At 37.4% G+C, this 23,632-nt stretch overlaps 1 pseudogene; it reads left to right on the plus strand.

Annotated features, from left to right (window-relative positions):
* The first annotated feature begins 730 nt into the window (after positions 1-730).
* The window catches only part of LOC149160338 (serine carboxypeptidase-like 50), a 40,211-nt pseudogene continuing 17,309 nt past the window's right edge, over positions 731-23,632 (plus strand).

Raw genomic sequence — 23,632 nt, forward strand, 5'->3', positions numbered from 1 at the left:
ATGTCCCAAACTGTTTGAGGTAGGGGATCAAATAAATCCTGTCCTGCTGATCTATGATGAACCGGGCTGAGAGCAGGAGAAACAATTTTGGTGGCCCAGCAAATGGGCAAATTTTGAAGTTTATGTTTTCAGGCTTTAATGTTTGTAATTAAGTTCTTTTACAGTGTTTTGTTGTATGCTTAGTTGACTCCATGCCCAATGGACACTAGGCAAATGTTTTTTAAGCTTGTTTTGTATGAAGGCATTGGTCTGCAGTTCTTGAGACCTCACAGGGAGGATCCCATCCCCAGAAGGAGCCAGTGTTAGCTCTGCCATATAATCCAACATTTGAGGATCAAATACAGTCCTGATCGGGTTGCTTGCGCGCAGAAGGATGCCCAAAAATGGATCCAAAAGTGCCCCAAAAGCCTTCAAAATCCTCTTAAGGATCATTCAAATTCAAAACCATCGCAAGAGGAGAGCCCTTGGAAGAGCGGAAATACACTATCGGGAGGAAAAAACACTCCAAAACCATGCAAAAACCCAAATAGCAGGCTTAAAGGACCAAATGCGCGATAACCGTTCGATCTGGCCGATCAACGGTCTAGATCGCATCGACATTTCACAATCGGCACAGGCGGGCAGTGGCAGTGATGTGGGACACTACCGATCAGCGATCGCCGATGATCGGATCGGCGGGTCGTGGAGGAGGACTTACAGATAGTGGGACACTGCCGATCAGCGATCGCTGATGGTCGCATCGGCGGGTCGCATCGGCGTATCGCAATGGGCGCTTTCAAAAGGGCAGTGGCAATGGAGATTAGCGCTTAAGCGAGGACCGTTGATCACGTGCACAGATAAACGGCTCACGCTGCATCAGCTTTTCGCTATCGGCAAAACAAAAGGGGCTGGGCTTTTATATAAGGCATGCGTGCGACCTGATGGGTCGGACCCGATGGCACTACAAAGAATTTATTATAAAATTTCAAGTCCGCGCGCAAGCCATTTTCAATGTATTTGATATGTTTTCGGTCGATAAAGGACTTTCAAAGGAAGCCTTGGGCGAGCGCCGATAGTGATGAAGCCCAGACCCGAAAGGGTCCGGGAAGTGAAATATACATATTTTCAATTCCGCCAACAACCATTTTCTCATGTTTTCAATGTTTTTTAAGCATAAGTCAAAATATAAAAAAGGCAAGGATCGGCCGGCTATTATATGCGATTGCGACCCGAAAGGCAACCCGATAGAGGAGTTATGCATGCATTAACTGTTGAAGTTTAAAATGTGGCAAAGTGGGTAAGATCTCTCAGTGGCACGGAATTTGCTAAAGCAGTCACGGAGCAGTACAGCGCAACAGGCGATCGCAATTAACCAATAGCTTGGCCGAGAAGGAAATAAGACAGCCTCGAGCAGTTAAAAACATTTATTAGTTATGGGTTTCTTTTAGCCGACATTCCACCTGCTCATGAAGGACAACGGAATATCAGAGAAGATCAATTTTGTTTACTGACACAGTCACGCTATAGCAGAGACCCATACCAAGCAGTTAGAGCGGGTGGTGATCCATTATGATCCCTCCACGCATAGGATAGGGGAGATATTTTGTAATGAAGCACCATATATACCCAGAACAGAGATGTAATCAGGATGATGAGGGTTAGATGAAGGTGAATCTGTTGTAAGGTTCAACTTCTGGAGACTATAACTACTTTGTAACCTGCAGTGTCTGGTCTTCATTTCCAACTAATACAAGCTTCTTTTGCTGTCAATTGCTTACTTTCCACTTCTTCTTCTTGTTCCAGGCTGTGCCTATTTTGCATTTGTTCATGTGATGTGAATGTTTAGCATTTAGAGGGGTTGTCATCCCACCTCTGTGTTAGGATTTAGCATGTATCATTGAACATGTATGCAGGTTTCTGTTGTTTAATGCATAGATAGCTGTCATCCTGTCTGTGTATTAGAAACTAGATTTACAGACCTTTTAACTGGTTGCAGCCGGCCATCATAGGGTCCTCTGCATCTGCTGGTGTGGTCAGTCTTCTCCATTATCACCAAATCTTCAAACTGTGAGTAATTGGTGGTTAAAAGCCTTGTAGTCTGGGGGTGTTCACCCATGTCTGGGGTCAATCATAGTAGAAGTGGTTATTTGGCTTGAATATGCAGCATTTGTTTCATTCATCCACCATTTATCCAACTATTTTGTTGAATTTGTAATGTTCCCGAGCATCACCGATTTGCAACCTAGGTGAGTTTCTTGGGGTGATAACATTTTCCTTGATGGCAACTCACTCAAATGGCAGATCACGGTTCAGGCTCTCAAAATGAAAGGAAGTGAGGCACTATGGCACAGGTGTTGTCCTTGATGGCAACTCACTCAAATGGAAGATCACGGTTCAAGCTCTCAAAATGAAAGGAAATGAGGTATACGTAGGTTCCTTGTAACAAAATCGCATATACACATTGGTATACAGTTTAGAAGGCGCGCATACATATGCATGCACTTTCATGCAAAGAAAAGCACATATATGTGGGAAAATTTATGTTTGATCCATGGTATTTAGTCTGACATATTTGAACATATGGTTTTGGTCCTTGGTATTGCATCCAAAGTGTTGAACCCATGTATTGGGTCCCTGTTATTGGTTCTCAATGGTTTTGGACCATGGTTTGAGTAAGGCCTAAGTGTATAAAAGGGAAGGAGATCTTTTGGCAAGTGTATCGACTAAAGTGTTGAATATCTTAAGAGGAGCAAGATCTGGAATACTGGTGATTGATTTATGGTGTATTGTTGAACCAAGGAGGAACCTGAGCGCTAAAGATGGACAAGTTCTGTTGATGAATCAAGATATTAAGGCTTGAATAGTAGTATCATTATATGATGTTTGATCTGTTATATTTGGCGCATGATTAAATCTATAAATCTGATAAACTGGGTATAATAATACTTGAAAAAGGAGAATTGTCTTTTATAGATCTGTACGCAGGTTCGGTGCGGCACAGGCGCGTATACACGTAGGTTCAGCAACTGAAGAAAGCGTATACGCTGGTTGGAATTGATACAGTTGCGTATGTACGCAGGTTTCTGCATAGTAAAGTAGCGTACGTTTCATGAAATATGCTTTAGCTACTTCTGGTTATAGTTGTAGTGTTCTGGGTTCAGAATTGGTGTCTGGTTACTGTTACTGTTTTCTGGTTACAACATTCTGAGAAGTGTTTGGTTGATTCTATATTGGGTTGTACAAAGGGGATTGATTGTTGCAGATATACTTGATGTATAATTGATGTTATTCATGGATCTAGACTGAAAATTTATGAAACGTGGTCCCTGGAAGAAAGGAGAAGGTTGTAGCCTTCTGCAGGTAGCAGCTTGTGTACTAGTGTTTTAGCTAGTACAAGAGCTAAAGGAGGTTGTAGCTCCCTTCCAGGAGAAGCTAGAGAACGAGAGAAGGTTGTAGCCTTCTGCAGGTAGCAGCCTGCGTACTGGTATAAGACTGCACCAGTACAAAATCATTGTAAAAAGAAGTTTCTAATTGAAAAAAGATAGAGACAAATTGCAGCAGGTGGTTTTCACCCACATTGGGTTTCCACCTTACATCTTGTGTTCTTTTATGTGACTGTCTACTCTATTTTTTTGGTAAATGTCTATATCGTTCTGACACATAGATTAATGATCAACATCTGAAGAATAAATTAAAATTATAAGTCTGCAAGTTATACGCAAGTTTCATTAACCAGAGTTGCGTATACACGCCGTTTTCATGAACTGAAGTTGCGTATACAAATTTTTGTGTGAATTGAAAAGATTTTTATAATACTGATTCACCCCCCCCTCTTAGTATTATTTCCAACAGTGAGTTGGTTTCACAACAGTATGTTACAAATGGTATTAGAGCATAGGCTCAAACATTGAGGCCTTTGGAATAATCCACCGCTATAGCACTTTCAATTACCAGTTTTAAATTATAAAAACTCTATAATCCATAAAGGTGAAATTTAACATAGAAGATGATATTGATTTCTTGGATTAAAAGGAAGTTAGGATTCCTTAAATAAAATCCAAATACTAACATGAGGAATTATTGAGGGATCATGTATGATAATTATATCAAGAAATTAATATTGGGTCAACTTTAAAATAAGTTGCAATAGACTTAAACGAACCCTACTAATTATCAGAATAAGGTGAAGGCCGACATACAAAGGCTACACTTCAGAGATAAATATATGTTTGAATATGTATAGTGATTTAAAAAAAATAAACTATAAATATAATAAAAATAAAAATCAAAGAGGCTATTCAGGTAGACCGAGACATGGTCTCCAGGCTCTGGCAAAAAGCTTCAACAGACAAGTAGAGCTGCGGCTAGCTCATAGAGGATTTACTCCACCCGGTTAGAGATGTTTATGCTATAGTGATGTTTCATATACAACTCATCTAGAAAGTAAGACAAATTTTTTGTGGTAATTAGGAAGAGTGTCTGATGGTGAAAATGACCTATCTAAATTAATCTTTTAATCACTGCAAGGTCTGATGATGCATCGTGGGGATGCTCCTCCCTTGTGGCTACGTGTTAGATGTCATCTACGTAGGCACCAAGTTTCTGCGACAACTTTAACACGTTTGCATTTATGTTGTAAAAGATTAATTCAACCTGAATGTGCAAACAATATTAATCACTTCAACGCTAAACAATCCGTGGGGTAATTCGTTAGGCTGGAGGTTTTTTTTGGTTTTGTTTTTGTTTTTTTTTTTTGTTTTTTGTTTTTTTTGTTTTTATTTTATTTTTTATTTTTTTATGGATGTAGATTAGATATGAAGAAGGGTTTTAATGAAATATGCAGGATGGATATGGGATTATATAAAAATTTAATGAGTCCACCCATTGAAAATCATTCAAGTAAAATGGTGGTCGCTCGTGTGAGCACATGTTATAGGCAAATGAAAGTTAAAAGAATTGGAAACCACCATCTGCATTGAGATATGGGTTATCCGCTAGAAAAAAAAAAGGAAAGATTGGGAAAGTAAGAAGGTAGGACATACTTCACCTTATCCATAGCCTAGAAATGTATGAGGTTTGAATTTTCGTCAACTAACTGACTTACGAACATAGAAATACTATCCCCGGACATACTGGTAAATGCAATCTGAAAATAAATTAAACATATCGATATGGAGAATCTAAAATAAATAAGAATTATCCACAACTATCGTTTAATTTCCATAAGCCATATTGACGTGGAAGAAATGCATTTTGTGGATGGTAAGCCACAAGATTTTGGTTTGTGTTGGAGAGTGAATAAGAGCAAAGACGGTTGTTTCCCTTGTCCGCTGCCTTTTGGGCTGAAGGAAGAAACACACTGAATAAATAAGGTGGTTTTTCCCAACATGAAACCTTGGCTGTTGATGTTTCTAATTGCGCTGCGAGAGTGGAAAGGATAAAAATCAAACATGCAGAGGATATGGTTATCCAAAAAGGCATGAATGTCAAGAGTGGTTGCACTGTTCCACGAGGATCGAAGAAAAGCCAGAGCTCGTTGTTGCCTTTCACAATCTGTTGTTTACTCATATTGTTTCCTTGATAAGACTGTTATTTCTTTTTAAATACTGCTTTTTGACCTGTTTCACCATAGTTTCAGAGGGATAAAGGAAGTCATAGCATGGTTGTTTCTTTTCTTTAGAAATTTTGACTATCACCGCGTACAGGAAAAAGCAAGCGATGAGTTACTTTCTTATCAAATTTTTTAATGTTGTTTCTTTCACTAGAGAGCATAACTATCCGATGGCGATAGGATGATGATTATCTATGGATAAATATAACCATATATCATATCTTGTCTCTACGTCATGAGGGATAAGTGCGAGAAGAAGGGATAATGCTTACCCTTACAGTGAAGAGTGTGTTAAAACTCCTATGCATTAGAGCAGTGCATAAATAAGTGAGCTTGTTTTGGGAAGAGTTATCTCGATTTGTAGCTGTGAGAGTTGAGCCTATGTAAGGCCATAAGTAAGAGAAGGCTTACCATCGATATAAAATACAGATGATCGTGCCATTAGTCCATGGAGGTAAAAATGGCGTGAATATCCTTCCTTTGTGGTTCTAATACTTTAACTAAGGTTTATATATATGCATATTCTCTGCAAATATATGACTTAGTTTCGCAAAAGAATGTAAGATAAGGAGGATCGTGCCATGTGTGGAGATCGATCATTTGATAATGGCTATGACAGATACGACAAATATGAAGAGTACACAGTATGATTCATTTCCTTTCTGAGATTTATTAAACCTAAATGAAAATATATATGTATAAGTTTGTTTAATGTGCAGTTTGGGAGTCTGTTTAGATGATGTAGGGAGTAATTTTTATTTCTTAGTTAGCTATTATTAAAATTCACATGAACCTTTATACTGTGAGATATAAGAATGCCATAAAATAGTTGTCTCGTTCAAGGTGGGCAACAAACACACTTCTCAGGATTTGTTGTTCAAGGAATCGGGATCACGTAGGACATCACTTCACTAATAGGATTTATTATCGTTGGACATAGTCATATACTCCTTCGGTGGGCATATTCGTATAGTGTTCCATTGGACATTAGATATTATATTCTCTGAGAATTCTTCATCTGCCGTGTCTTCTCTCCTAGCAGTTTTTAATGAACCCATAAATTTTAGAGGGAGAAGACAATGATTGTTGGATTAAAATGGAAGCAATTTATGTCGTTGAGATGATTGCATTTATCTACTGAATACGAGTTCGTTGTTTCCAGAAAATCCTGCTAATATTGCTTTCCATGATTAAGTTTTGGAATTTATAGGTTTCATGGAGAGAAACCATCTTCTTAAGAATCTGGGACAATGATCCATTATGCCAACCACTAGCCTTGAGGTTGCAAACATGCCCACTAAACATGTTCCCTTGTTGCGTCAAATCACTTCCTGCATGGAAATGAACACCACCGTCATTCGATTAGAGAATGGTGATCTCTGACAGAATGTGCCAAGGTAGGTGTCATTTTGGGGTGTTGTTCCAGCAGTTTCCCCTCACAAAACCTTCACAAATATTTTGCTCTAGAGGGATACACCTCTTCAATACGCACTTGCAGGTTCCTGAAAAAGGAAAAAAAGGTAACCAAACAGAGAAATATGCGCATGTTGAATGGATAGAAGACCACTGTCTGCAACACTACTTCTAATTATTACGTGCATTATCATGCTAATTATGTCAAAAGTTATGGTGAAGATTGTGAATTTGTTACTTGTGGCATATTTTTGTTCACCATTCGGCATACCATGTAATTAAACTAAGCACATAGCATGAGTCCAATCCACAGAGCACACAATATATAATTAAATTCCACCATAATATGTGAATGCATGTAAGAATACGTACAACCACGATGAGCAACTTGAGTGTGTCACTTGTGGCCAACCTGGATGCTAGTTTCGTACTATGAAGTCTTCTATTTGGTTCTTCTAGAGCATGTAGGCATTGACACCTCTTCTTCAAGTAACACTTTTTCCAACTTATAGTTGTCTCCTAGTAAAAGGAGAATTGTACGCCTAACTTTAGCATGGAAATAAAAATGGTGTTCTACTTAATGTACATACATATTTTTTGTGACAACACTAATAAGGTTAATATCCTTAAACCAAAAAGAAGAGCCTCGTATGAGGAAAAGGAAAGGTGTTGCATATTTCTTACAAGAGAGGACACTTGGTTATAAGTTCTTGAACTCAGCAAGTTGCTCATAAGGATCTGAGTAATTATGATTGTGAAGGTTCTTGGCCCGTTTTCTGTGGAATTTTGTTGAACATATGTACAGGAACTCATGTTCTAGTCCTCTTCACATGTCAGATAAATTTAGTCATCAATCATAGAATCTTTTAAATTCTATATCTAATGACATAAATGGCATGTTTATGATAAAAAACTTGGTCCTTGCTAGGAAGAAAGCAATGGCATGGGGTGGTTGTTGTTTGGGAATTATCCATCAAATTCGGGATATTGCATTTTTTTCGACATAGAGACAGTAGGTGTATTTACCAACAAGTTCGAATCAAATTAAAGAGTAGAATAGTAGCATTGTTAACTACAATTTTTTTTTAGGGATTGGTGAATAAAAGAAAATCTCACCTAATACCTGAAAGGAGGATTATATAATGGAGGAAGGTCATGGTCATATCCCAACTTAATTATTGTGATACATATACCTATGCATTGTCACGAATGGTTAAGTAATCATTAAGATAAACATGTTTAAAGAGGATGAAAAGAACAAAGAACACAAAGGCTTGGAAGAATGCCAGAAGCAAACATGCATTCTTCATTTAAAATGAAAAATGAGTAATAGTTTCTTTATTAATATTATGTAACAGATTATGATAGTTAAAATTCTGCATCTACAAATTCTCACAAATGGTTTGAAAACAATGTTACATGTAGCTATAAAAGGATAACTCTCCTTGAGACCGATGTAGCTATGACAGAGGAGCACTATTTTTGACCAACGTAGGTGTGGAAGAGGATCACTCTTGGTGACCAATGTAGCTATGGAAGAGGAGCACTCCTTGTAACCAATGTACATCGGAAAAATTTCATTCGATGGTAGAGCCATGAGAGATGTTGATTCAGAACTCAGCTACCTGTGAATGAGGACATGATGCAGTGATACACCGAGGACAGTGTAAAATTTAAGGGGGGGAGTATGTAACACCCCTCTCTTGTGTGTTAAATTATTGTAAACCTAAGATGATTTAAAGCTAGGTGTGATACCCTCCTTTGTGGGTTAAACTATAATAAACCTAAGCTGAGGAAATCTAGGTGATACATAATATGAAAATAAAATGTGTTATTAAATAAATTAATAAAATAAATCAGTTGGAGGGTGGAGCACCAAGAGAGAGGAGATTCTTGCCAAATCCCATTGAGGAATGGGATAGAGATGAATCTTTCATGATGAAACTTCTAGGTGTGATTCTAGATAAGCTTGGATGGGTTGGAGATCCATCGGATGGATAAGAGATAAAGATCCATCGGACATAAAAGCTTTTTGGGAGACAAAGGCAAGATTTTAAAGCCTCCAGGGAGATAAATACAAGCTTTTTCGAAAAATACCTAGGAAAATGGAAAATATCCATAAAAGTGGGATGTCACTATTGGAAACTAAATCGTGAAAGAGGGTATTAAATACCCAATGCATTGATAAATAGAGGACAGTTGATCCTTGGCAAGAACTTCCGCTAGGGGGGAATTAGGGATGATTCATGGTTGGGTGGTGGTGCTCCTCTGTCCAAGTGATTGTTTAAGATGGCTTCATATGCGTGGAATGTACTGTATGGGTTATTACCTTTATATTTTATTCTTTTGTTGCAATGATTAAAGGAATTGTATGTGACTTTTATAGATTATCAATTTTAATGGATTTCACAAGATAATTGGTTGCATGTGAAAGTTACGGCTTATTAATGAAGTCCATGTTAACATTAGTAGAAGTATATACTATGTTATATTGTTACTTTTTCCTATGTGTTACTGGATGATGAACAACTATGCTTGAAATAACAAACATATACATATTTTGTAAGCCATTCAACATGAAGTATCTATTCTATACATCTTTCCTGATGGACTAGGTGTAGCCGCTAAGATATATGTCAGTATTTGTGGAATTTGAACCATGATAAAGCCAGTGTGTTGGCATTAATGATTCTATTAGTGCTTATATGAAGCCATTGTTCTCAGATGGTCATATGACTAATGGTTGAGACAGTAGTGGAATTCATCAATAAGTAATATCTTTGTTGCATGTGGAATGATTAGGAAACAAGGATTGTAATTGTATAAGTTGTTGATCATCATTTCCAATGAGGTTAGATAGGCTATCTATGCATGTTGAACCAGGGGTTGGTCAGAATAATTTGATTATGACATAGAATTATAAACATAATATATTGCTAAGTTGGCCATAATAAACTTAAGATAATAATGTGCGAATGTCTATGTTGATTATCCAAGTAATGTTGTCATTCATGCCTAATGATTGTATCTCTCTTATAAGTTGTATAAATGGATATAAAGGTTCCATTATGGGTCCTGTAAAACATAGAGGGGTTATGTTACAAATATTCTGGGCTGATTGTTGAGTATAGTGACCAGAATAATATTTGTTAATACCATGAGAAGAATATTACATAAGAAAATGGTAAATTCTTAGCCGTAAACAAAGAAAAAAGTTTTGTTGAATGGGAGCCTATAGATATTTCTTCAGGTATGTTACAACTATGAAAGTAAGGTGAAAATACCTTATGGGTAAAAGTAATAAAAAAATGAAATATTATTTAGATCTAATAAGAAGTTTCAAAATCATTATAACAGTGAGTTCATCTTGTCACTTGCTAGAATAACACTTTGGTAAAGAAGATAACAATATTTCTTAATAGTCAACAAAGATAAACCCAATTCACTCATTTAATGACTTCAATAATTATTCTTTATAGGTTGAATTATTTATTAAATATACAAAAATAAATATAATTTAACTTAATTTTAATATATTTTCTATATTTCAATATTATTTATTCTTTGGTTAGTTTTTTTATTAATAGATTTTTTTCTTTTAATTATATTAATGTGAATTTCCAATTGGTAAGTTTTCTATATTTAATATTTTATTGATGCATTTAGGAAAAAATATATCAAATTAAATAAAAAGTTATCTCTTATTTTTTAATTGTTTTAAATATTATTTTTATTATTTATTATTAATTATTTAATTTATATTTTAAATATAAAAAAATGTTGAAAATTTGTAACCTAGAGAATTATGATGATGTGGAATTTTGTAACAATATGTGATATTGTTGAGGTTTCCAATATCAATAATATGACAGAGTATTTAGAAGTTCACATCATCATGCTTTTAGTTATGGAAATCTACATGCTAAAATATAAAGATTTATTGTATTGCTAAAGAACTAAAAATTGAAAAGAGATTGAGTATTGTATTTAACAAAATATAAAAAATTAGTGATTTTGAAAATTGGGATACCTGTCCTTGTTAGAGGATTCTTTATGTTTGTATAAATTTAAAAAATGACCTTTAGTATTAAGTGTAGTTGGCAATACATAAGCAATTTTAAATTAATAAGTGACATTATTTTTGTAAGTTTTTGTTAGATATAATTAGAGAAATGAAGGTTTGAGATTATTATAGTTTAATTGTCATGTTCTATAATGTGTGGTCATCTAATGTATGATTGAGTTGGAAATGTGTAGAAAATAATTATCTTCCAAGTTGCTGTGATTATATAGTGATCCTACTGCTTTAAAATGGAACTCTATTATGTGTTCTATGTGTGGAATTCAATTAATAAAATCTGTCAGTGAGATAGTTCTACAATCTATCTGTGTTGTCTTTATTTTATTTATTGTAGTTTACTCTAGACTTGTAGCTACTATATTAGTTAGTGATCTATCTAGATTATTGTATTATTTCCCATCAGATAATGTTTCCACTTCCTTCTAGCTTGCACTAGGGCATAGAGCTTCTTGTCATAGGTAGGGTAGTTGAGAACCATGCCATGAAATATTTCATAATGGTGGCATACACACCTTCCACCCTACGTCAATACTAATTCCGAATAATACCCAATCATATTGTATCCACTTTGAATGGTTACTACAAGTTCAATATCATCAGAACAAGTGTTTGAATGACTAATTCTTCTTTAACTCCTCAAAGGCCCTCTACTGACCCTTTCCCTAGTGTAAACTCCTTCCACTCGTTGTTATGGCATGGAGTGGTGTTGATACTATTGAAAACAAGGCCATAAATTCCCTCAAGTACTATATTTCCCCAACAAAACCCTTGAACCTAAAAAAAATCATAGGAATCAACCACTTAATGATGACCTCCATCTTGGTGGGATCCATTTGTTGCTCCCCTCCACCTATCACATATCCTAGATACATTAAAGATATTGTGCAAACTCACATTTCCTGATATTTTCCTCCAGTTGATGCTTCTTCAATGTCTCTATCACCTACATTAAATGTGAGATATACTCCTCGTAGGTAATAATGTATAGAATTATATCATCTAAATAAACAATAAAAAATGAAATTATAAAAGAATGTAATATATCATTCATTAATCTTATGCATGTTGTTATTGCATTGCAAAAGACAAATGGCATGGATAACCACTCATATAAACCTTTCTCGATTTTGAGGTGGTCTTTTGAGGATCTTCTTCTTTGACACAAACGTTGTGATATCTTGACTTTGAATCCAAGTTGGTGAAGTATTTCTCTTGCTAATACTGATGCAGAAGATTATCTATCCTAGATAATGGGTACATGTTCTCGAGCATAATGTTTCTAATCCCTAGTAATCATATTTGACAAGTCTCATCCTTCTTTAGCACAACAGTGATTGTTAACTTGGTGATCCACATGGTGAGGTGCTTCATTGAATGCCACCCTTTTTTAGTATTTACTGTAGTTGATTCTTCACGTCATTTTCCTCTATAACAGTCTGCCTATATATCCCAATGTTTAGCAATGAAGAGTCTGGTAAGAGCTAGAAATTGTAATTCATTTCCCTTTTGGGTGGTATCCCTTTAGGATTACGGAACAAATGAAAATATGTATATAGAAACTCTTACATTTATTGTTTCTACTCCTTAAAGCACCCCTCTATGGATGACTTAGCTCTCATGGAGTCTTTTATTGATTGATTTTTCTCTTAAAAATAACAAACAATACATCTTGTTAGAACTAATCAAGTTTTTGGCTTGGTTAGTACTTAATCGAGAGATCTTTGAATTAACCTTATGTGTGTTGATGGTGCAATATTTTATACCCTTCATGAAGTTGTAATGTTTAACTCTTCACATGAAGATTGCGTCATGCATGTACATATAGGGACTCCCAAACACAACTCCACATACATCAAGTGGAACTATAAGTAAATATACTTCATCAATAAAATCAACACAAATAAAGAATTTAATTTTACACTATTTGGTTACTCATATCTCTGCCTCCTTGTTGACCCATCCAAATGGATATCGGATACGATAGTCATAAGTGTCCAATCCTAATTTTTTCAACAAATCCTTTGTTATGAGATTCACCATCGATCCTAAGTTGAATAAATAATCGATTGTCATCTTTTTGACCTATAATTTTATATGGAAGCCCCTAGTCATTTCCTTCCCTTCTTGTTGTTGAAGGCTACTGATGAGCACTAGTATTGCAACATTTCTTGGTGGAACTCATGGGGTTGCCAACTTTACTTTATCAACCTGGGGTTCGTACAAACTTGGAGGTGAGAGTGCTATATACACAAGTAAATGTGATGGGTCTGCTATTTGTCACTACTAAGCTAGTGATAGAGCACGAAGGTTTTTCAAACCAGACTTCTATGAATTAAGAAGAAGCTTGACTACCAATGAGGAAAAGAGAAATCTACACTAAGGGAAAGCTTGTCTACTATAGTGAAGAAAAAGACTAAAATCAAATGCTAAAACACACCATTTTTTAAACGAACTACTAAGAGGATTGGCTTCAAAAGAGTGCTAAGTTAACATGTATGCAATCCTTCTGTACTAACCATGCAAATTGAAACATCAAACGTTCTAGTGTTGTGCATGTAAATGACCAAACTAACCATGTTTTTCTTTTTGTCTTTTTGTGTGAAAGTGTGAATGGCAACTTCTTTTGGTGATGTGGTAGGGGGCTTAAGAATGATGGTGAATGTATAGAAAGCTTGGGAGATAAGTAGGGGTCCTGTTATAGCTTCGTAGGGGATTTTTCCACAATTCGGCCTCAAAACAGGCCATTATAGGTCAACCTACAAGATGTCCTAATGCGTTCTACACAATGTCTTGAATTCCTACAAGATCCCCTGTCTTCCTACAGGATACAGCCGGGAGAACAAGGAGGGATGTTGAAGGTGATGGAAGGCTTAGGGAAGATGGTTGGTTGATGGAATGAGGCTAGGGAGTGCCTAGGACCACTTTAGAACTCAAAAATAGAGTTGGGAGATGGCTAGATTTGCTCAACAAGATTATATAAGTATTCCCGTGAAATGATGAAATTGGTGAGGGTTTTAGTGAAAGGAGAGAATGATCATGGATGGATGAAGTTGGGATGAGGTTGTTGATCAGGAAATATCTATGTAATGCTGAAACTCCTGCAATGCATCAAACATTGACATCTATACAAAAATAACACAAACAAGAAAGATTTCAATTAACTAAGGAAAACATAATTTCATGAGCTCGCTACCTATTTCGTGCCTGAGGGAAAACTTGTAGAATAACATGAAATCTTGATTAGATCTGAACCAAAACTGAAGTTAGAAGAAATGATAACTAAATCATATTCTTACAAACTGATCAAACGCTGGCCTAAGTACATAAAACCCTAAATTCCATGAGAAACTAGAATTCTGTCTTTTTGGGGCTACATACTGGTTCTTTCCTCAAACCATGATCCCTGAAGGAAGGAGTGAGGCCAAATCTACCTACTGAAAGCTTTGTGATTTTCCTTTATCTCTTCTAAGCTACTACTAAAGTAAAGCACAAATGGAAGCAAACTAATCAAATCTACAACTACTTGCAATGAAATAATTCTAAAGACAATTCAACCATTAATCTATGAAATTGAGTAAGCATACAAATAAAATAAGACGAGCCTTTGGTGCTATGGTTGGGCCCTAACCAAAGAGCTTCATTCCTCTGAATCAACTCAGTACTGGATCGAGGAAATTCTCATTCTCATTATCAAAACAGAAAATTACATAACAATGTCTTCCACAAGTCTTGAACTAAAAAATGACTAGTGTTTTTACAGCAAAAAATCGAATACTAATGAGGATCTAGGCCTTCTTATTTATACAACTGAATTCTCCAACAACTTCCTTAAATATAGGGAGGCTCATCTCCCAAACTTGAGATAAAATAGCTCTTTGACTGTCATTTGCTCGACTACCTTTTGATCTCCATGACTTGGTTGCTTGTACTCCGAGTTGGTGTGATTGATGGAGGAATATTCAAATGAGTGAGGAGTAAATGAGGAGGATCTACCTCCTACAATCTCTCCTCCTTGTCTCATTTGAGTTTCAGCCCTTAATTAGCTAGAAGTTCCATGATTTCCTCTCGAAAGCCTGCAATCAATGCATATTAGTCCATTAGGCATAATATCTCACTTTGACTCATCTCATTAAGCAAAATACAACCAAAATATGTAATAAATTATGAGAAGAGTTTATTTGAATAAGCAAGGAGGTGGATTAAAGTACATATAGTTACCCAATGATGAGGCTCATCATCACCCCTACTAAAAGTGTTTCTCATCCTCTGAGCAACTCAATCAATATACATGTCCTTCATTGCTCTAGTGGCCTCCCTGACATCGCATGCTTGTTTTGTAGTTTCCTCTTCCTGTGCATAGAATCTTGACTTCTTTTCTATCTCCTCCCACTACTTTCTTTCTTCCTCGTCCTTCCTTCCTTCCTTCCAAAATTCCTAAGAGTAGTGGTGGACTAAGTTTCAAGCCAATCCAATTGACTTTGTGTCATTGGAGAGCTTGCTTGTACATGGGTGTCCTATTCAGTGCTTCTCTCATTCTCTAAGAAGAATGGTACTCTTTGATTTTCAAGCTGTAAGGCGGAGTGTTCCATCTCCTTTGGCAAGCTTGCATGCTGTCATCTCCTAACAGCCGAAACATGTCCTCAAAGTGTGTGATTTCTTTGTTTTGGGTAGTTAGGTACCTAGGTGCAAGTTGAGGATCATTTGCAATCAAGTTATGGGTGCTACTGACGACCATTGGATTTGAGAGCTCAGCTCTTATCATGAGAGGTTCTATTTCTTCCCTTGCCATTATTTTCTCAATTTCTACAGCTCTTTCTTCCTCATGGTTCATCCATGGTGCCAAAGGCATCACCTATAAGTCCCTACTTTTGAATTAGGGTCGCACACATTAAGATATATCAAGGCTAATTTATGTAGGTAGAACTCAAACAATTTATCCCTATCCTCCAATGTGCTTTGATCACAAAGATCAATGAATTGTCTATAATCCTCGAATGTCATAGTGCCTCTCTATGCTAAAGTCTTGATTTGGAACTGCAACCACTATTCCCTAAGATACAATGCATAGGACATAGCTAGAATCCTCCACTAGATTACCTCAAAGGATAGACTGGCCATGGAGGCTAATTGATTATCTCTCCCCTGTCGCTATCCTCTTAACCATGCATTTTCTGCCTCCAACTGAGCTTTCATCATTGCCTCTCTACCCCTCAAGCTATTCAATTCTCTTCCCATCTCCTTTACTTTCTCCTCCATGTGACCTATGTCCTCCACTCCTCTGGATTTGGCAATTTGAATCCATCTATGTGTTATTTCCCTTTCTTTCTCAAGCTCAAAGAATAATTGGATGGAAAATTTCTGTGGAATGACCCTACCCCCTTTGATGATCCTATAGTAGGATTCAATATTAGATTTAGGACTAGATTCCCACAGCTCTAGATCCTCATTCTTTGTTTCTTGCTTCATACTCCCTTCTTTGTCCAATTTATGAGTTTCTTGTAGGTTTAGCAGAGTTTCTTGTAGGACTACCTCTACTTCCTATAGGTCGTTCTGTGTATCCTATAGGAGGCCTTTTCCTTTGGATGAGGCAGATCTAGTGACAGGCCTCCTAATGTAAGTGATAGGAGACTTTGGAGAGTCTTTCCCTGATGATCCTTCTCCTTCATTTTTCATAAGAGGAGCTATCTCTTCATGCTTTTTGGGTGAGTCTTCAATGTCAACAAGAACCTTGGTGGAATTTTGAGATTTTCCTTGCCTTATTCTTGTACTTTTTCTTGTCCTAAATTACAATGGAGTTTGTCTCTGTCTCTTCCCTTTTTGTTTGATAGGGGTACTAAGGGCAGTGAGGGCAGTTGCTGCCTCTTTCTCAGTGGGTTATGGGGATACCCTGGGTGATTCTTCCTTGTCTTTTGTCTCCCCTTTTCCATTCCCCTTCTCATCTTTGTCTTTCTCCTCTCCTTCTCCCTCTAGTTCCTCACTTTGTTCATCAGTTTCCTCCTTTGCATCTTCTTCTGTCTCTTCACCACTTTCCTTCTCCTTTTCTTCCTCTTATTCCTCATATATTTCCTCTTCATACCTCTCTGTTTCTTCTTCCTCCATTTCAATTTATTCCTCATCCTTCTCTATTTCTTCTTCATCCATTTCACTGGCAGTGGGGCTCTTCTCATACTCAAGGGCATTTATGCCTTCCTCTATCCGCATGTCTCTGAAAGTTGCCCATGTGATAGGGAGTCTGAGGTTTTGGATGGCATATTCTAAGATAAGTCTAATTAACCCATGACAGGATAGATGTTGATGGTTTCCTTCCTACACCTTAATGCTCATATCTATCACTGATTGAAGAAGGAAGTAGGATATGCTCAGTTGCTTTGAGGAGGTGCGTTTGCTCCAAACCTCAACTCTTGGAGAAGATTAAAGTGGTATCCATATTCCACACTGTACCTACCTTCACATGATATATATTTTATAAGGTGGTAGCTAATTTCATTCCAAGCATATGGTAGGCTTGCTCTTCTAACTCCATTTTTGTCTTCCATGGCCTCCTCTCCTTTTAAAAATAATTTATTCTTTGCAATTTGGCTATTTCCCTTATCCTCCTTTCTCCAAGGAATTCCTAAAGGAAGGGTGGTGATTCTTCCTATGATTTTAGGGGTGAGTTCTATAGAGAGGCCTTTCACCACAATAGTGGCATGGGTACTAGTCATTGGAATGAGGGAGAGAGAAAAATATCTGGCTACTTCATCAGCATATCCCCTCAATTTCTCAAAGAAACCCATCCAATTGTGCCTTTTGAATATCTCTAGTATAAGAGGATGTTGATGAATCCTCACTGTGTTGATGGGTTCCCTCTTATTAAATAACCCTGTCATTTTCTCTGATGGATGGAGGGTTGTATATGTATGATACCAATTTAACGAATGAGGAATTTTAAATGAAAATTCTATGTATACAATTCCCCTAGAATACAATATTTTTCAACACAATAGAATGCTTTTCTATATTCTTATCCCTTGGAAATTATGGGGAAGTATAGATCCTACCCCCTTATCACTACTTGATGAAGCCAACCTCTTTTTTTCCTTTCTAGAATTGCTCACTACCAATCTTGTAGGTGTTGTTGTTTATCTCGTAGGATCTCCTGTAGGATTTCCTGTAGGATCCTATAGGTGCTCCTGCGCAGGAAAAAAATTAATTCTGCCTTTCATGTAGACTGTTTGAGGGCCGAAAGAAACTTTGCTAATGTGTAGCCTAGAGAATGCGAATGTGCATGGGAATCAACGTTTATTTCCTCGTATGGGTGATTTGAGTGGGGTGATGTGCTAGAAGACGAGGTACGAATATCTATTTTTGGACCATTTGTCCCACTACCACATCGTCATTCTTCTCACCTCATAATCAACTCCCACTTCGGGCATTTCTAGCTTAACCACTTTCAGCCCGATCTTTCCTTTTCCTTGACTTGATTGTTGTCACATGTGTAAGGACTAACTGTCTTCTTCTCGTTGACTGAGCGAAGGTGGCCAAGTTAATTGGCCACCTTTCGCTTATAAACCAACTCTTTCACAACTTTTACATTTTTTCTCATATTATACTAACGAGAGAGTGGGAGGGAGATACTTACCCATGGTAATGATTCCTTGATGTTGTTGACTGAAGAATGAAGTCCTTGCTGTGTACTAGTTTCATGTGTTTTTCTCCTCTCTTTTTTTTTTTTTCCCTCTGATGTTTTTCTTTGATGTGAAGGTACTGGGTCTTGATGTTGATGATCCTGATGCTGTTGCTAACATTCAGAGGAGCTTCTTTGACCTCTGGATCTCCATGCTTGAAGCTGACTGCAACTTGTGATTTTTTGTTTTGTGGGATAGGCTGCTACAATATTTCCTACAGGATGTCATGTAGCTTCTTCTCCCTCAAAATTTCTTAATCATTTTCCACTTTTGGAGCATGAGGATGGTTGGGATGGGCAGAGAAGAGGTCTAGGGATTTTTGAATGAGGAAAATAGCCTTCAAGTGTTGTCCCCTTATTCTCTATCTTCATCCTCTTTTCTCTATTTTTTTTTTAAATGTAATTTTTGAAACTGGCTTATTTTGGATCAATGCAGGGGTGATCATGATAGAGAGAGGTATGGTGATGAGATGGTGAAATAGAAATTTAATTTTTTTGACATGGCTAGGTCATCCCCTTGCTCTAGGGTTAGCTCCTTTAGGATTCCCAAGCCATTGTAACTCCTACAGGATCATCCTGTAGGTTTTCAGGGAATCCTATAGGTTTATAGGGAATCCTGTAGAAAACACAGAACCCTTGCAATCTAATCTAAATGAGTAGAAAAGTGGAGAAATAAAAACATGAACTGGATAGGTACCTTTTGATCCTCTCTTGTTGCTATGATTCTCTTCTTGTTGACCTGCAAAAAATATCTTCAAATTTTTCATTTCTCTTATATATATATATTTTTTTTTTTTTTCTTTTTGAAAGCAACTAGTCTGCCTCCAAGAGGTTTTCATCCTAGCTGCTTGCCCTGGGCACCTCACAAGAGGTTTTCACCCAAGTTTTTTTTTTTTTTTTGACACCATTGGGCACCTCAAAAGGTTTTCAACCCAACAGTGGGACTCAGGCGCCTCATGGAGGTTTTCACCCGAGTCTCCTTATTTTTCTCTTCTTTCTTATTTTTTTTCTTTTTTCTTTTTCTTTCTCCTTTTTTCTTTTTCAGTGACTTGATGAGGTAGAAGCTGAGACTTGCTCAACCACCAACATTGCCTTGCTGATGCCATCAATGAATTCTTGCTTTGACAATGGCTTCTTGTAAACCTTGAATATGTGCCCATTAACAAGTAAAGGAATGGCCTCTACATTAATGGTTCTAATCTGCACTAAACCATTATCATGACATTTCTCTATGACATAAGGCCCTAACCATCTAGTCTTTAACTTTCCCTTAAAATCTTTATATCTTGAATCATATAACAAAGCCCAATCACCTTCTTGAAATTGTTTATCCTTGATGTTCTTGTCATGCGAGATGTTCCTTTGAATTTGAGTCACCTATGTGTGTAGGAGGGTCTGCATTCTAAGCTCATATAACACATTCAGCTGGAGCAATCTCTCTTTTTGTGCACTGCTGAGATCTAGCCATCCTTAATGTATTGTAATCAAAATCAATGGACATGAGGGCCTTCTTCCCATAGACCAACTCATAGGGAGTGAATCCAATAGTGGTCTTCCAGGTGGAATTATAGGCCCACGTGGAATTAACTAACCTATCTGCCCAATCTTTTTTTGCTGCTACTAATCACTTTGGCCAAATGCCCTCTAGCACTCTCTTGGTCACCTCCACTTGACAATTAGCTTGTGGGTGATAGGGGGTGGAGGTTCTATGCTTGATATTGTGCTGGCTTAACAAGTCTTCAATCATCTTAGATGTAAACCGGTTGCCTTGATCAGTGACCAGTTCTCTATGGCACCCAAACTTATAAAATACAGTTTCCCTTAAGAACTCAGCCACTTTCTCCTCTGTTGCTGCCTTGATTGCCTTGGTTTCATCCCACTTGGTTAAATAGTCAGTGCACATAATGATGTACTACTTTTTCTTGGATGGAGGGTTAATAGTTCCAATGAAATCCATGCCCCACTTGTCAAATGGCTTGAAAGTAACTTGAGGTTGCAGAGGCATTTCATCCCTTTGAGTAGGCTTTCCCATCGTTTGGCACTGGTCACACTAACTATTATACCTTCTCACATCCTAATGAAGAGTGGGCTAATGATAACCATCTTGTAACACCTTGAATTTTGTCCTTTTGGCTGCAAAGTGACCTCCACAAGGCCTATCATGACAGGTCAGAAGGATGTTAAAGACTTCCTCCTCACTGACACATCTTCTGATAATTTGATTTAGGCCTAGTTTGAAGATGTTTCCCCTAATCCAAGTGAATGGGGCACTCTTCCTCACAATCTTTCTTTTCTCTTTGGAGGAAAAATTCGGTGGAAATTGTGCAGACACAAAATAGTTTGCTATGTCAGCAAACAATGGAGAGAGAACTGAGATGGAAAATAAGAGTTCATCCAATAACTGATCATCAACCATTCCTTCCTCCCTTGCTGGAAAAGTTAATCTGGATAAAAATTCTGCAACAACATTCTCCTTTCTAGGCTTATCAACAATAGTTAAATCAAACTGTTGTAATAAAAGTAACCATCTAATAATTCAGGCATTCAGATCGGGTTTATTCATCAAATATTTAGTTGCAGCATGGTCAGTATGTACAAATGTTAGGTAATCTGTAATGTAATGCCAAAATTGGTTTAATGAATGCAAAACAACTAGGAGGTCCTTTTCGATCATTGTGTAGTTTAGTTTGGCCTTTAATAGATTCTTACTAAAAAATTAAATGGCATAAGGTAACTTGTCATCTATCTAGCCTAGAGTTGCTCATATGGCTTTGTGTGAAGCATCAACATGTATATGAAAAGGAAGGGCCCAATTTGGGCCTCATAGAATAGGTGCAGTGGTCAACATGAACTTCAGGGTGTCCAAGGCCTCTTGACAGCTTTTTGACCATACAAATTAAGAGTATTTTGCCAATAACCCAAATAAAAGAGAAGCTAACTTGCTAAAGTGTTTTATAAACCTTCGATAGTATCTAGTTAAACCTAGAAAACTTTTGACATCTCTCTGTTTTTGCGGAGGTGGGACCCTTTGGATGATTGCTATTTTATTTGGGTCCACCTACAGTGATTGTTGGGATATTGAATGACCTAGAATAGTCCCTGCAGTCATCAAGAACTCACATTTTTCGTGACTAAGGGAAAGGTTCATTTCAAGTCATTTCTTTAGCACCTTACCTAAGTTGGACAGAGCCTCCTGGAAATCACACCCATAGGGTGTAAAATCATCCATATAAATCTCTACTGCATCATGGACTAGCTTGGCAAAGATACTTAGGACTGCTCTTTAGAAAGTGGCAGGGGCATTGCATAGGCCAAAGGGAAGGACCCTATAGGAGAAAGTACCCCAAGGTCAAGTGAAGGTGGTTTTATCTTGGTCTTCCAGCTAATCTGGATTTGATTGTACCCACTGAACCCATCTAGGAAAGAGAAAAACTTTTTCCCTGTTAGGCCATCTAGAACTTGGTTAATGAAAGGTTGAGGGAAATGGTCCTTCTTTGTTGCTTTGTTTAACTCTCTATAATCAACACAAATCCTCCACTTCTCATTTTTCTTTGGAACCAACACCAAATGAGAGACCTAGTCACTGTCGAAGATAGGGTAAATGAATCCTGCATCTAGCAGCTTTTGCAATTCTCCTTTGACTATATCCTTGAGAGCTAGATTCATTCTCCTTTGGGGTTGTCAGATTAGTTTGCAACCTTCTTTCATATAAATATGGTGAGTACACACCGAGGGGTGCACTTCCTTCATTTCCTTGTAACTCCAACCAAAGGCATCTAGATGTTCCTTTAGAATGTTGTATAACTTTTCTTCTTGGTGTACAGAAAGAGATGGGTTGATTTTCAAATTTCTCTCAGGGACGAATTCTATGGTTTTGACACGGGTAGGGTTTGAATCAGCTAAGCATAGGTCAATTTGATGGTTGTTCTGGGTTTCCTTTACTACTTCCTCTAAGGACAATGTGTTGGGAGTTGGACTTTGGAGTATGTGTTCAATCAAATCATCTTCATCTAGTTGTCCTCCTCCCATGGATGTTTCTAAGGTATAGAGTTGGGCTAAATAAATTTCATCTTCTTCCTCCTCTTCCAGCCATAAAGGTAAGTCGTGTTCTAGAGATGGCTAAGCAGGAAGGTACATGACTAACTGCTTGGACATATGCCCATTTATGATAGTCATATTTCCAGCCCTGCAACTGATGTAGGCATCAACAGTGGCTAACTAGGGCCTCCCAAGGATGAGAGGGTAACCAGTAAGCTTGGCCTTAGGCTATAGAACTAGGAAGTCTGTATGGTACTCCCAAGAGTCAATGGAGACCATCACATCCTCCATAATCCCCTCAGGGGTCACTATGGAACGGCCTGCAAGTTGCAAGACCATTGTGGTCTTTCTCAATGAACCCTAGAGGTTGAGATTGAGCATGGTGTCCTTAGTCATCACATTAATAGAAGCCCCAAGATCAATCAAAGTGTGTAGGACAATGGTGCCATTGATTTGCACATCTACTACAAGGCTTCTAGGGTCAAAATACTTCAAACAATTTACCTGCCCCAGCACTAAGTCAAACAACTGTCCGATGACATTAATATTAGGGGTGTCTCTTTTTTTTGTCCTGGATGTTTGAAGCACTTCTCATTAATCAAAATTTTTTAAATAGCTACATACTTTATGACTTGGAGAAGTGGAATTTTGACACACACATTTTTTAGCTCACCCAGAAGTTCATTTACTTCTGGGGTAGGCTACATTAGATGAGTTAATCTCTCAGGAAAGGGTGGAGGATTTACTCTAGGCATGCTTTCCTCTCTTTCTTCCTCACTCTCCCTAGGTGGAGGTAGAGGTTGGCTATCTGGGAGTACTCTCCTAGATCTCAGGTTGATTTCTT

Source organism: Pinus tabuliformis, chromosome 5_2 (assembly GCF_031772625.1).
Source record: "Pinus tabuliformis cultivar Carrire ecotype Pingquan chromosome 5_2, CPIR1, whole genome shotgun sequence".
NCBI lineage: Eukaryota > Viridiplantae > Streptophyta > Pinopsida > Pinales > Pinaceae > Pinus > Pinus tabuliformis.